This window comes from Danio rerio, chromosome 10 (genome assembly GCF_052040795.2).
Source record: "Danio rerio strain M-AB ecotype USA chromosome 10, GRCz13ab, whole genome shotgun sequence".
Classification (NCBI taxonomy): domain Eukaryota; kingdom Metazoa; phylum Chordata; class Actinopteri; order Cypriniformes; family Danionidae; genus Danio; species Danio rerio.
The window spans coordinates 23,444,650-23,461,288 of record NC_141030.1 but is presented as its reverse complement, the minus strand read 5'-3'; the positions used below and the strand labels follow the sequence as shown (position 1 = coordinate 23,461,288).

At 34.9% G+C, this 16,639-nt stretch overlaps 1 long non-coding RNA gene across 5 annotated transcripts in view; it reads right to left on the bottom strand.

The window, feature by feature from the left end:
- The window catches only part of LOC147842043 (uncharacterized), a 120,407-nt gene that overhangs the window by 58,465 nt on the left and 45,303 nt on the right, over nucleotides 1–16,639 (bottom strand). Inside the window, exons 2-3 of one of the 5 annotated variants that reach the window (XR_015501009.1) lie at nucleotides 6,292–6,448; nucleotides 3,425–5,680 (exon numbers count right to left, since the gene is read on the bottom strand). The exons of 3 other annotated variants lie outside the window; for them this stretch is intronic. This is a non-coding gene — a long non-coding RNA (uncharacterized LOC147842043). Of the gene's footprint in view, nucleotides 1–3,424; nucleotides 5,681–6,291; nucleotides 6,449–16,639 lie in introns of those variants that run through there. One more of the 5 variants, XR_015501008.1, reaches the window with a different exon arrangement.

Below are 16,639 nucleotides of genomic sequence, written 5' to 3'. Positions count from 1 at the left end.
CAGAAGAGGTGAGCTGCCGGTGATTTGATAGGAAAGGCTTTTTCTTTGCAGCCAGGGGAGGGAAATAATCAGTCTTGGCTTTGACATCCCTGGTAAAAGCATCGATCGGAAGGTGGCGTGAGGCGCAGGAGTGTGTAAGAACCATATCATGTGTCCACCATATCACTCCTACACCAAATCAGACCTCTTGCCATCCCATTCATTTGGCGGGGGAGTCAAAAATCAATGGCCATTACAAAGCATTGCAATTATCTGCCCCAAGGCCATTTAGATCAGCCATTATTTTTTGTTTGTTCAGCAAATTGCGAGACAGTCAGCTTGTTGTGTGGCTAGACAATCTGATAGAAGATTACTGGAACTTCCAGTTTCTTCTATTTTCTGAGAAGGAGGACAGGATAATTTTTCACCAAGACTGTAGAGAGAAATGGGGCGAATTTGAACCTCAGTGTTGAGTGTTTCTATTATGAACGAACGTCAATAATCTATCAGTGAAAGTACAGTTTTATTGAGGACAATGCATCTGAGATTTAGAAACCCTTTTAGAGTAAACAACTTGAAGTCTGTGAAGTCTGATGCCTCATATTTGATATGCAAATGTATTAATTAATTAATTTATTTACAAAATGGCTTTTAGTATAACTTTGTAGAATAACTTTGTAGTATAACTTTATAAAGTATAACTTTTTAGTAAAAAAGTATATCCCTTTGGGCTGGGATTAACAATGTTAAAAGAGTTGTTCATAATATTTTAAGATGAATAACAGCTGGATCAGCTTAACACAGGAGTGTCCAAACTCGGTCCTGGAGGGCCGGTGTCTTGCTGAGTTTAGCTCCAACTTGCCTCAACACACCTGGAAGGATGTTTCTAGTATATCTAGTAAGAGCTTGAATAGCTGGTTCAGGTGTGTCTGATTAGGGTTGGAGCTAAACTCTCCAGGACACCAGCCCTCCACGACCGAGTTTTGACATTCCTGTTTTAGGTATACTAGAAACTTCCAGAGAGGCGTGTTGAAGGAAGTTGGACATCGGCCCCTCAGGACCGAGTTTGGACACCCGTGGCTTAACACTTGATTATATCAGACTGAAAACTGATATTTACGTATATTATTTGTAAGCAGCTGTACTGTTATAAAGATTCCATTTATTTGTAACCCATAAATTTGTGGGCAACACGGTGGCACAGTGGATAGCCTCACAGCAAGAAGGCCACAGGTTCGAGCCCAGGCTGGGTCAGTTGGCAATTTTGTGTGGAGTTTACATGTTCTCCCCGTATTCGGGTGCCCACACATGTGCTATGGGTGAATTGAATTAGCTAAATTGGCTGTAGTGTATGTTGTGTGCGTGATTGCAAGAGTGAATGGGTGTTTCCAGTCCTGAGATGCGGCTGGAAGTGCAACTGCTGCATAAAACATATGCTGGTTAAGTTGGTAGTTCATTCCACTGTGTTATGAATAAAGAGGCTAAGCCGAAAATACAACACAATCTCACGGCAATTCGTAACTTTTTCATTTAGTGGCTACTTTCATTTCGTACGAATGGGTACGATCTAATTTGTACATTTTAGTACAATTTGCTCATCCCCCAATGACGGTTGGGTCTTGGGGTGGGGTTAGGTGCCACGCCTCCTTTTTAAAATCATACAATTTCATACGACAAGTTTGTACGAATTAGCCACTAAACTGGCAAAACTAGCAAATACTTACGTTTTCTCATGAGATCAGGCTGGAAAAGAAAAAGAATGAATAAATAACTAGGATGTAATCCTAATCTTTGGTCATAACTATCAGCAACACTAAATTTGGATATACAGTTAAAGTCAGAACTATTAGCCCCCTGTTTATTTCTCTACCAAATTCTGTTTAACGGAGAGATTTTTTTTTTCAACAGATTTCTTAACATAATAGTTTTAATAAATCATTTCTAATAAATTACTATATATATATATATATATATATTATACTAGATATTTTTCAAGATACTTCTATACAGCTTAAAGTGACATTTAAAGACTTAGCGAGGTTAATTAGCTTAACTAGGCAGGTTAGGGTAATTAGGCAAGTTATTGTATAATGATGGTTTGTTCTGTAAAAATATATAGCTTAAATGGGTTAATAAATTTGACCTCAAAGCAAAATAAAACAATAAATACCTTTTTTTCCAGAAGAAAAATATTATCAGACATACTGTGAAAATTTTCTTGCTCTGTTAAACATAATTTGGGAAATATTTAAAAACTAAATAAATTCAAAAGGGGCTAATAATTCTGACGTCAACTGCATTTGAGCCTCTGAATTACATTTAAATGTTTCTTTTTTTACCATCTTGTATTTGAGCTCCATATTCTCTATTATCATACTTGACGATCACTTTTTTGACTTTTCTTGTCCTTTTTATTACAATATATTTAGTCAAAATGTTAATTAAACTGTAATTTTCTGGCTTTACAGTTTTAAATGGTCTTGAACATGTTTTCTTGTGTGTATTTTATTGCTGGTGTGGGAAACAGTGTTTTGACATTTCATGTGACGTCAGACCATCAACTTTAAGATCAAGCATAACTTGAGAAAAAGTAGTTATCACTCAGCTATAGTGCAAGACATGATAAAAATGTGCTTTCACAGTTCATTATGACAGAACAGTTCAGTGTAGTTTGGATCCTACACAAGAACCAGATACCAGCAAGCTACTAACAAACAACCCTGTCACAATTATAGATTGGTTTAGGATTGTAACTTCATTAAAGTCTCTTGGGAATATAAAACTGTGAAGATTTGACAATAATAGAAAAACCAAAGAAAAAAAAAAAAGAAGAAGAAAGAAATAGATTAACCTTGTTACAGTGTAACTATTTGTTTATCTACCGAGCAATATTAATTAATTACATGTATACTATTGGGTTAGGTTTAGAATTCTGATTAGACTTAGTTACATGTAATTATGCATGAGTAATTGTAAGTCTTAACAGAAGCAGTAGCTGCATAAAACTTTTTTTCATATATTTGAAATGTTAAAATTTTACATAGTGCATCACAAATATACCTGATGCACAATATTGAAAATTATTTGCAAATCCTCTATATTACACCATACATATACAGTTAAAGTCAGAATTATAAACAGCCCGTGAATTATTGGCCCATCTGTTTGTATTTTTTCCTAATCTCTGTTCAACGGAGAGAAGATTTGTTCAACACATTTTTTTTATACGTAATAGTTTTAATAACTCATTGATTAATTTTATTTTTGCCATGATGACAGTAAATATTATTTGATTAGAGATTTTTCAAGACACTTCTATACAGCTTAAAGGTTAGGGTAATTAGGCAAGTTATTGTAGAATGACGGTTTGTTTTGCAAATTATCGAGAAAAAAAATAGCCTAAAGGGAATTATAAAACTGACCTTTACATTTTTTTTTTTTTTACATTAAAACTGCTTTTATTCAAACCAAAATAAAACAAATAAGACTCACTCCAGAATAAAAAAATGTTTTAGGAAATACTGTGAAAATTTCCTTGCTCTGTTAAACATGATTTGGGAAATATTTAAAAAAGAAAAAAGAATTCAAAGGGGGTTTAATATTTTTGATGTCAATTGCATATCTGTATAGTTTTTTGTATTTTAGATTCCTCTAATAACCTTGTGTGGTACAGTACTTTTGGAAACAAATAAATAAAAACCTGCACAGTAGCTAAGCTAAGTGTGCCATTACGTATTTCATATACTAAATGTACAGTTCAAGTTTTATAAACCTAAACTGAGAAACAGGCCGTACATCCTTTGCATTCTAAAAGCTCCATTTACTGTTTTTTTTTTCACGTTATTAATTTTTTTTACATCCCTAAAATATAAAACATTACAAAACATCTGCCAGCAGTTTATGTTATATGATTTGGATCACTGTAACTCTCAGCCAAGAGCAAAGCATTTACAGACTTTTTTCCTCCTTATTTAAAAAAAGAGAGAAATAAATAAATAAAAAAGCCATGTGCTGGAAGCTCTTTACACTCTCTGTTGCCTTGTGAGCAGACAATGTACTTCTGCATTCCCCAGAGGAAGATTATAGTCATTTATACTAATCTACCAGCAAATCACACTCATCCTGCACTGAACAGGGCAAATCCCAGCTTAAATTGACACGTCCCTGAAGAAATCTCTGCAATCACCTTTTTTTCTCCACTTTATTCACTTTTCAACTTCCTGCTTTTAGAAAGGACTACCAGCTTGTGTGAAGTACATTCAGTTTTTCCGCTGTCTGCAAATGTGGGGGTAAAAAAAAAAGGTTCATTAGTAACATGTTTGTTTATTGCATGCTGGATTATCACAAACAACAGACATTTCCCTCTGGACATTTCTCACATCTAACAATTAATGTAATCAAGAGCTCTGAATGAATGTAGGCATGAATTTTCACACCGTTAAGTGTCAATAAATAAATAGCTTCATAAATGGGTCATAATTGGGTTTCAAGGGGTTCAAAACCGGATATTTGTCAAAATTATGTAAATGTGAATGCCCAGTGGATTTTTTTTTAAATGAGTAACTGTTTGTTTATTTGTTTGTTTGTTTTTGTAATGCTTCGCAAATTCATCGAAACTATATTTATAAATTTATTTGTGTGTGTGTGTCATTTTATCTTAAATTTAACAGTTAAATGTGATTGTTGATTGCTTATATAGACAACACAGAACATTGTGAAATAGAAACAGTATTTTAAACATACTGTTAGTTTGTTTTGAAAATATGATTTTTAAATTTTACCAATAGTTTATGAGTTTATTATTGAACATATATGAGTGATATCACATGAGTAGGAGTGCAATTTAGCTGTACATCCTTGCTATCTCTATCGCCTTCTTGTGGCAGAATGTTAATCCTCTTTGCTCACCTCAATGCCAGGCAAATGACCACCGATGCGCTGAATCTCCAAAATTCAAAACATTTAAAATAGGCACTATTATTTTAAATAAACTGTATAGTTGTAATCTAAACAACTACATTCTCATCTAAAAAAGCCTCAAAACTACATTATGTTGACCAACTGCTGCAATATTTGTCAAACTGTAGTGAGTCCATTGATCTGCTGGTGAAGAGGCTGTACGAGTGCTGTTAATGCAGAATATCTTATGGCTATCAGCCAATTGGATTCGAGAATCAGACAGAACTGTTGTTAGGGCTGCACAATATATCATTTCAGCATCAATATCGCAATGTGCACATCACAGGATTTGCAATGTTGAGTCTGAATTACAGTTCAGGAGCCACAGAATGCATGAGATTTATAGTCACTTCAAAGTTTTTTTTCTTCTAAATTTCAAGACAGTAATGTCGAGTTCAGACTGCATGATTTTAGCCCCAATTTGACTCGTTTTTGAGACAGGTTTTGAGTAATTGCCAACAAGTCCCAAATCACAGGCAAATTGGTGCTCGATCATGTGAGTAACTCACACAGTGTGAACTGCAAACTGAGAGAATCGCCAATGAGTCACTGACACCCGTCAGATATTTGGCAGGCTAAGTATCTTCTGTGAGCAATTCAAATCATGCCGTGTAAAATGTGTTTTGACTAAAATAAAATTGGGGATTACCTACAGCCAGTGAGAGAGCAGCATTTACTAGTGTGGGTATCTGCAGGCCAGCGGGAGGTTCAGGGGAATGTCTTCTTTTCAATCTATTGGGATCTGTACATTTTGCAGGAGCATTACCACAACTGGTTCGAAAAGAAAAAAAAGTTGAAAAGAAGTAGCTAATTCCCCTCAAAACCCAAGTGAGCAAAATAAATACATTTTCTACCCCACTAAAGGCTTCTTTCTCATTAGGTAGTAAATACTGTAACAAAATATATACTATGTGACCTAGCATTGTTTCCATGTCACTTCTCATGTCTTTGGTTGTGAGATGTAGTTTGCGGACCGAGACAAAGTTGTCACCGATTCTTTCCTATTGTAAAGTCATGCAGTGTGAAACCCACTGTCTTTAATCCATCTTGCAGTGTAAACACAGCAGCTATGGAGGGCTACCCCAGATGGTCATGCAGTATGAAAACATCTGTAACAGGACTACTAAGAAATTATGACTTTTAAAGGTGTAACAAAGATTAAATGTCTTTAAAGTGAAGACTATACATTATTTTTCCAACACAGGCTCATTCTGAAAACATAGTCCTGTGGACGTTACTGGAGATCGCTAATTATGTAGCCGGAGGTATGTATGGCTGCATTTGATTTTCTAAGCGAACGCCACGTGGCGGTATGACGCCATTCCTTTTCGCGCTAACTGGCTGACCGCTTACCTCCTTGTGGAGGGCTTTCCTGATGCAACAAGTTTCTCCAGTTAGCTCGTCGTGTTGGCGGACTTGAGACGCAGAGAGGAGTTGACCACGATGACGATGACCGGGTTCGAGTCCGGGAAAGAGTGGTTCCAGAAATCAGGTAAGACAAAGACAGAATCTAAAAAATAAAGTGAACAGGTTCATAACAGGGTGAGAATGTGCTAAAATACGAAAACGTGGCAAAAATTAGACGAGGGCTTCTCTTGTCCTGGACAGCTTTTGTAAACCGTTTGTTGGGTTTAGGGAAGTGAGTGGGCGGGCGGGTGGGTGGGTGCGCCAATTGGTTGGGTTTATGGAAGGAGGAGGGTGGGTCAGTCGATTGGCCGGTCGCCCAGTCAATTATTCAGTCAGTCAGACAGACGGTCATTCGACAGCGGCCTCTGGGGGTTTACGCAAGAACAGCGCGGGTGAGAACGCCACTTGTGAGAGACATTTGAGATATAAAAAAGCACAAACAGTGGCCTCTCATGGATTCGCGTAAACAAAAGCTACAAAAATACGTACCTCCTGGAACGTATTTCGCAGTCTCCAGAAATGTCCACAGGACTACGTTTTCAAAATGAAAATTGTATTTTACATTTGCACTGCAAAAAAATGCTTTTCTTATTTTGAATTTTAGTTTTGATTTCTAGCTCAAACTAAAAACAATATTATTTTACGTAACCTGCTGGCAGATTATTTAGCGTGTTTTAATTTTTAAAATTTTGACCTTATTTCTAAAAACAAAGCAATATTTTAACTTGTCTAGAAAATGTTTCTGGTTTTGAAATTTTAGATATTTAAAAAAACATTTTTTGCATTGTAATTACTTGATTTCTGTATTTGAGTACTGTTAAACTTCCCCAAAAAACATAATAATAAAGCTATTCAACCATCTGGTACAATTGTATTCATATTGCAGTATATACTGCAAAAAAATAAATATTGCAAGATTAAGTTAACATAAACAAAAGCTGTAAAATAATAAAATTAAAATAGGATATCAACCACTCACATTTAAGAGAAAAAAATCATAAGCAAGATGCAGCTTTTATTTTCTTTCTGTTTTTGATGCATCCTCCTCACTTGAGAGAACAGAAAACTACTGTTACTCCAAAATCAAGCTTTTACACCAGTACTTTACCAGGATTTTAAACATCAAAGTCTCTCCACCTTCTCCTGATATGCTGATAAAAAACTCACAGAAAGAGGTGAGTTTTATATTTTCCATCATCAGTGAACTGCAGCGCGGAAAAACTGTTTCAACAGCGCACAATGACACAATCCCTGCAGATTAATATCTTTTGCTCACACAAGCATGAAAAGCTTTTTTCCTTCTTTTTCTGAGAGTTATAAAAAGGCTGAAAAGCAAAATGTTCCTCAAGAGATTCCTCCAAACATTAGAAACAGCACAGGTTGTCAAAGAGCACTTTAGTCAAGTCAATCTCCTCCAACATCTAAATACCATCATTTGTTCTTGTAACGACTTACGAGTGACTCGACACAGATGTACAAAACCCTCATTCAGCGCAGACTCAAAAAGGCAGACTTTTACTCAAGTGTCTAAATGAAACACGGTTAAAACGAAATGAGATTTTATCAGAGGCATTAAACGTCCCTGTGTTTCATTCACCCTTCAAATAGTACTATTTTAACAAGATCTTATACTGACTTGGTTTTTTTAAGTATAAATGAAAGACTTGTTTTATTATTCTTTTTATATTTTCATTTGAATTTGCCTAAAGTTTTAAACATTTTGTTTGTGTTTGTCATTTTCTAAAATCATTTTCACATTTTTAATTGTTTTTTTTTAGACAAACCAAAAACCTTTCATTTTGTACATAAATACAAATTTCAAATTGGTAAATGTTTATTTTCAGGGTTCTTACACCTTTTCCAACTTTAAATTCAAGCACTTTCAAGGTGCATTTTACTTTTTAACAACCGCGGTAAATTAGGTTTATATATGATGTATGTACTTTTTTTCACAATTAAATCCATTGTGCTATTTTAGAAAACACAATATGACATTTCAACTTAAATTGTTAAATACTTTGAAGCATAGATTTATTGGGATAGTTCAACCACAAATAGTAAAAAAAAAAAAAAAGAAAGTTTAAGAAAAAAAAAAAAGTTTAGTTATTGAATGAAGTATCTTTCTAGGTTTGGTCTCTTTTTACCAAAGTTGATATCTAAAAAAAATAGCTTACAGTCAGATTATGGTTGGGTGTAGTACCAAACTTTCATGACTAGTCGTTCTTAATATTTTGTGCATTGCTATTCAAAATTTATGTAACAAACTAAATCCTTATAAGAATATTCTTGGGTTTTGTTTACTGCAGCAAGTTGACATGACAACATGATTCTGCATGAATATCTCCTAAATGCATGCATGCGGTGAACATTTTGCAATGAAAACTGGTCACACAGCAATTTTATGCACTCGCACAAATGTTCCCAAATATATTTTAAGCTTGCATAGATAAAATTCCAGGCGCATATGCAACCAAAACTATTGCAATTCCAAATTCAAACACTTTTTCCTAAATTCAAGCACTTTTCTAACCTTGAAAACACTATATTAAAAATCAAGCATTTTCCAGGATTTCCAGCACCCGTTCGAACCCTGTATTTTGTTTGTAACACAATGTTGCACAAGATGTGCAAATAAAGCAGTGTTTCCATCCAAAGAGTCAAAGGGAACAAAAACGTAACTTCCTGATTCACTGGCACCAAATATCAACGGTAAAAACGGAATTTGCTGTGGCAGAAGAAACTGCGTGAATCTTTTCCTTACTTAATATATGACTCGTGCCTCTGAAGACGACATCGATATGCAATGAACGTGTGGTGTCGTTTGAAGACATGAGATAAGGAGCACAAACGCTCTTGACAGTTCTGGAGGTCATTAAAAATATAATAACACTTTTACGTAAATAACTACAGCGTTTTAGAAAGACCAAAACAACATTTCAGATATTTTACAGTGTGCTCAGCCACTTATAACAAAATCACATAGCCTTTTTTTAGTGTGCATACTGGAACTTGTTTTGTAAAAATGTTTCCATCGTAGTTTATGCACATATTTTCTTATTAAATAAAAGGTTTTCCTATTCAGTTACAGATGGCGTTTACAGTAACCGTTTTTATATGCAAATATACAAAATGCACATAAAAAGGGGGATGGAAACGAAGCTATTGTCTACTGTCTTTTACTGTTAATTAAATATTTTGTTTTATTTTATTATATTATTTTATTTATAGTTTGAATCAGTGTTTTACGTGTACATTTAGCAAAAACTAACAATTGACGGATTCAGTGATTCAACAAGAAGAGGCAACACACAAAATTGTGCTAATTATGCAAAAGAACTGTTTGCGCTCAGACAATAAAGAGCTAGAGTTTGGCGGGGAGTGTTTTTTTTTTTTTTTGAGACAGAGAGATAAGTGTTTCTACAGGTGGTTTATCAAACCCACTCATCTGTGTGAAGCTCACTTCATAAATGCACATTTTATGGTAACACTTTACAATAAGGTTTATTAGTTAATGCATTTACTTACATGAACTAATCATGAACAACACTTGTACAGCATTTATTAAACATAATTGAACATTTACTAATGCATTATTAATATTCAAGTCCATGCTTGTTAACATTAGTTAATGCACCATGAGTTAACGAATTAACAATGAACAACTGTATTTTCATTAACTAACGTTTATTAACATGAATAAATACTGTAGTAAATGTATTGTTCAATGTTTGTTCCTGTTAGTAAGCATTACTTAACATTAACAAATGAACCTTATTGTAAAGTGTGACCCATTGTACATTTCCCATTTTCAATTAAAAGTGCATAAAGTAATTTCATATGTGCATTTGTTATTTTTTAAACGTCAGTGAAGTTTTCATTTGTCTAATTTTAACACATATACAGAAATACAATTTGACATTTCAACCAGCTGTAAAATGGATCCATTATTTATATCTTATTTGTGTATTAGTGCAAAATGATTCATTTTTGATTCTGTAACTAATTGCTTTTTAACCTACTGTACCATATCCACCATACCAACCATAAAACATTTTTATAGTAAAGATTTTGAAAAGTAAATATGAAATGAGGAGGGTGGTTGAGGAGGGGGAATCGGTAAATTCAGATTTCAGAGATGCCGGATAGAGATTTGGCACAAATTAAGCCCTGGTGTATCCTAAACAATTTGTACAAAGTAATGAGAAGAATAATGACATGCCTTAATGACTTCCAGAGTTTCCCGCCAAAGGAGTTGAAATCACTGGGTGCAACTCATGCTTTATCTATGAGTGCTTTAAAGATTGTCACATTTTTGAAACAGAGTTAATCTGATAATCTGATTTAATGATAATAGAAGCTGGAGGTGGAAACAGTTAAAGAGAGGCATAGTGGGATTTATTTATTTTTGTTAATATTTTTAAGATAAATGGTCCCTAAATACACATCCAAACATTATTTTTTTAGAGATATATGTATATTTGCTACTATAATAGTTTCATTAAAGTTTTTGTAGCCACAGTTGTAGATTCACCCATACACTAAATCAACAACAAAAAAACAACAACAAATTTATCAAAATTGTTGCAAACAATTTATATGAGCTGGATTTAAACTAATTAAATTTAATAATGTTTAACTTAATTTTTTTTTTTAATTCAGCCCTACAAATTGTTTACTACCACTTAGCTTAAAAAAATTTGTAAATCCAATAAATCATCTATGAATATTTTTTCAGTGCACAGCATATACAAGTACAACCCTCAGAAATCTATCTTTTTAATTTAAATATTTAACAGGAAGCTATACAATATTATATTTGTGCATATACATTAAATTAGTCAGTACTGAAGCTAAATCTGGAGCTTGTCTAAAAAAAATTACTTACAATACCAGTCCAAAAACTAGTACACCAAAATGTATATTTTATAGAAATATATTAAATACAAATTAAAGAGGAAAAATAAAGAGAAGCAAACATTTTTTTAAAGTTCATGTGACATTTTGTAGGTTGTAATTTTTTTCCCCAACATTTTATTTGAATTTAATTGTATTATCTTTCTATTTCTAAAGATGCTCAGTGACTAAAATATTATTTTAATAAATATATCTGTTTAATAAATCTGTTTTGTTTAAATGCACCAAAATACATTGCCTATATTCACTGGTAAATGGAGAAAAATATTCATTTTCAAAACTCAATTATGCTGAGCACCGTATAAACACACACAATTAAAGTAGTATTACATATAGTAACAAATGATTTCAGTTTTGTGCATTAAGTTTTAGTTATAACTGTAGCTAGACCACCAGCACTATCATTAAATGCCATAAAACAGTATGAAATAGCATTCGTTTGTGCAGCCACTTACAAGTTTCCTGCAACAGACATACAAAACTCTCATTCAGCGCCGACTCAAAAAGACTGACTTTTGATCAAGTGTCTAAATGAAATGAGTTTTTATCAGAGCAATTAAACGTCTCAGTCGTGTTTCATTCACCCTCCATTTACTCACTGGTTGCAGCCAATAACATATTTTGTCAAGTCCTCAATTTGCTGGTACTTGACATCTACAATGGCATAGATTTTTGAGAGGCCTCATCTACATGAATTCAATAACGCAGCTAATTGTCCAAGCTTTCAGCCGGGGATTGATTTGTCTGTTTCCGCAGTGATAACACAAGTAATTATCTCCAGTCTTTGAAGGCCTGTCTCTCCGGTTACTCCTGGATTCAAGCATAATTCATATTCAATATCAGTGGAGAGTGCTGCAGGAAAATGTGGCTGTCTGTTATTCTGAAAACAAGAATTATAATCAGGTGTCTGTAGCAAAGGAGAGGATATAAATTAATTAATAATATCACCAAATGACAACAACAAAGTTTAACTAAATTGTCAGTGCAAAAAAAAAAAAAAAATTATATAAGGAAAACTAAAAAAAACTCCCATATAATTAACAGGATAGTTCACGCAAAATTTATATTTATTCACCCTCAAGTGGTTCTAAACTTTTATGAGTTTCTGGTAACACTTTTGTTTAGGTCATAATTCATGCTAATAACTACTGGTTTAATACCTGTCTATTTTTAGCATATTAACTGTTAATTAGTTGTTATGATCTAATTCTGCATCAATAATCATACCCAAAACCTAAACCAACGTCTAGCTTACTAATTGTTAATAAACAGATAATTAGTAGTTTATTAAGCTGGCGTTTGTTGATTACTAAAGAAGATATTTTTAGGAAAGCTGAAAACCTGAAATCAATGACTTTAATAGTATGAAAAACAGATACAGGTTTCTAACATTTTTTCTTAATATCTTCTCTTGTGTTCAACAGAAGAAAGAATCTCATAAATCTAGAAGTCCTGAAAGTAGTTTCTCAATGAAAGATATTTTAGTTTGCAGTTTCATTTTTCAGAAATAGGAGACAAAATAGATAAACTTAAAAAAGGGAATAGCAACAAGATTCATTCATTCATTTTCATAAATTTTAGAGTTCAGACTGCATGATTTTCAAAGTAGTCGTGTCACGGATGTTTTCACACTGCATGACTATCTAGGTTAGCATCTATGACTTCAATCATAGACAACTTTGTCTAAACGTATGTCTCTCAACCAAACAAACACGAGAAGTGACATGGAAACAACCCGAGGTCACGCGATATATCTATTAACTACACAATGGAGAAAGAAGCCTTTAGCTTTAGAAACCTGCTTACCTGGCTTTTGAAGAGAATTAACAATCTCTTCTCAACTTTTTTTTACTTTTCGACCTGATTGTGATATTGATCAAATGACAAGTCAGACACAGTGCTCCTGACAAATTTTCACTAGTTTATTTTTCAGATTATTTGGACCCAAGAAATACTTTTAACTTCTCCCCCAGCCTCCCGCTGGCCTGCAGGTACCTAATGCTGCTCTCTCATTGGCTGTGATCGCGGATGTTCAGAACACATTTAACACGGCATGATTTAAATCGCCGACAGCTCCAGATATTTAGCATGCCAAATATCTCACGGGCGTCAGCAACTCATCAGCGATTCTCTCAGATTGTGTCCTTGATAGTTCATACTGTGTAATTGTCACTCAAATGAACAAGTACCGATTTGCCTGTGATTTCAGGCATTTAGCGGCAATTTCTCAAAACCTGTCTGCGAGTCAAAATCATTGCTAAAATCATGCATTCTGAACTCAGCATTAGTCCCTAATTTATCAGGGGTCGCCACAGCAGAATGAACCACCAACTATTCTGTATGTTTAAGTAGTGGATGCCCATCCAGCCACCACCCAGTACAGCGAAACACCCATACACACTCTTATTCGCATACATACACTACGGCCAATTTAGTTAATCCAATCAACCTTTACTGCATGTCTTGGGACTGTGGGGAAAATCAAAACATCTGGAGGAAACCCACATGAACACAGGGAGAACATGCAAACTTCACACAGAAACACCAACTGGCCCAGCAGGGACTCAAATCAGTGACCTTCTTGTTGTGAGGCAACAGTGCTAACCACTGAGCCATCATTCCTGTTATGATTACCAGTGATGTAATCCTTGCAGATTGCTGGAGAACTACAGGCGCATCATTGAACTGGACAACAGATACCATCATGCACCTCACGCACACCAGTTCCTGTTTCACTCTAATTACACACACACAGCTGATAACTTATCACAAACTGGTTAGCTGGACTTTATATTTCCCTCTCACACACAGGTTGAAGAGTCTTGTTTTCCATGTGATGCAAATTTGTTTGCATTGATCTTTGTCTGGTTTACTGTTTGCTGATTCTTTACTGCCTTACCTGAACTTTTGCCTGTTTTTGACCCAGCTCTTTATGTTGTCTGTATGCTCCCATTTGTTCCTGTTCTGACCAATGCCTGTCTGACTAAACTGTACATGGACCCTTGATCTCTATAGTCCAGCGTCATCCATGACAGTGCCCAGCAACAAGATTAATCATAATCATTATTTATTTAATTATCACTCTTTGTGTATATTAGTTACACAGTTCCTTCAGTTTATTTTTTGGCCACTTTTTATTGTGAATTACATTTGTTTGTAAATGTACAGCACACATTTTTCATGTGGATTTATTCCTTCCTTGGTTTGCATTATTATTATCCGTGCTATTAACACACTGTGACTGACACAATTTTAAGAAATAAAAACATTTACACAAGTGTTTGGTACTTTCAAATATGAAAAAAGATATTTTGAAAAATGTTCAAGATATTTGAAGAAAGGTGACGTGGTGGCGCGGTAGGTAGTGCTGCCGCCTTACAGCATGAACGTCGCTGGTTTGAGGCTTGGCTGGGTTAGTTGGCGTTTCTGGGTGGAGTTTGCATGCTCTCCCTGCATTCGTTTGGGTTTCCTCCGGGTGCTCCGGGTTCCCCCAGTCCAAGACATGCGGTGCCGGTGAATTGGGTAGGCTAAATTGTCCGTAGTGTATGAGTGTGAATGAGAGTGTGTGGATGTTTCCCAGAGATGGGTTGCGGCTGGAAGGGCTTTCACTGCGTAAAAACATGCTGGATAAGTTGGCGGTTCATTTAGCTGTGGTGACCCCGGATTAATAAAGGGACTAAGCCGAAAAGAAACTGAATGAATGAATGTTTAAAGAATGCGACATCCATAATAGTAAAAGCAAATACTATGGAAGTCAATGGCAGTGTCCAACATTATTTAATATATTTTCTTTTGTGTTTAACAGAAAAAAGCTGCTTTGGAAAAAGTAAAGTTTAAGTAAATAATTCCAGATTTTTTTTTCTTTTTCTTTTTTCTTTCTTTTTTTCTTTTTTTTTTGCATTATGAGAACGTTCAGGTATTAAGTTTATTTAGCCTGTTTTTCATTTATTAAAAAATGTTCAAAATGCTGGTATAGCCCTTGACTTGTTATGTGTTGTTATTGCCAGTAGTGTTGTCTCTGCTGGCAATTACTACCTGTAGTTTGTTGCATTCGCCAGTGGGGTTTTCTCTATTTGAGATTACGGCTGAACGAACTACAACTCCCAGAACTCCCTTTGCTCATCAACTCTTATAGCAGCTGACAATAATCCGGACACTCAAACACAGCTACTGCTCACCTGATTAGAAGGACTATAAATACACCTTACCTTTATTCACAGATTGCTGAGTTTTGATCAGTAGAAAATTACGAACCAGTTCCTGTTTTGGTTTCCTGTGTATTGATCCTTGCCTTATTCCTCATTTTGATTCATTGCCGCCTTGTATGATCTCTTACCGGTATACTGACCAGGTCTTTTGGATTCTTCTTGTAATACTGTTTACTCTGCCTGTACGACCTCAATTATTAAACTGCATTTGGATTCGCAAGTCTTTTCTCAGCATCTGCTTTGTGACATTATAAATCAGCAAAGACAGTTTCAAATCCAAAAGGTTCCACTGAAAAAAAAAAAAAAAAAAAAATATTGTTTGGATACATTTTGTACAACCAGAGGCAGAGTATATTAATATTTTTTTTTTGTGGGGGGCAAATTATCTCTTTAAAGACACAAATTTAAAGCTGAGGTATGTCTATGATACACATGGAACATAAAACAAGGGTTTAATGTAAATGTTTTCCATTATAGAATCCACCACTGTGTCAGAGCTCTTTTTGAAACTCTCCATCACAGCTGTGAGAATGTAAACATTTTTCTTGTTCCTCTGCTGGAGGCAAAAGCAGGATCTTCCGCTTTCATGTAAGGCTTCCAACAGCGACTCCTCTGTTAACAATCAGTGATCAAAAATACCCGACGATGAGCTGATGGAACTTCTGAAATCTCATTTTGACACATAAGAAAAACATTTCAGTAGGCCAGATTTCCCCCCTTCTTCCGTATCTTATTTTTGTCAGCTCTGGTTGATGTTGTTTACTCTCAAGGCTGCGTTTTTGACTGTGACATCCGAAATAAGCTGCATCCCCCGGTCTGCTGGCGTTACTTGTTGCTGATAAAGCAGGCATGTTGAGAACAGTAATTCAAAGAGGTGTGTGAAGATGACGTAAAAAAACAAATTCTGGGAACCGAGCCTCTTTCCAAGCCTCCCTGCAGGCGGATCAGTAGAGGGAAGAGAGAAACGGTTTGGCTGCGACACACAGAGATACACACAAATAGCCAAAAAAGCACTCCAATGACTAATTTAGGCATCAGCCACTTGTATTGCTTTGCAAAAATAAATAAATTATAAAAAATCTTGGTACGCAATTAGAAATGTTTCTGTGTACTACAGTATACAATCTACCATTCAAAACTTTGAAGTCTGTTTTTTTTTGGCAGACAATAAA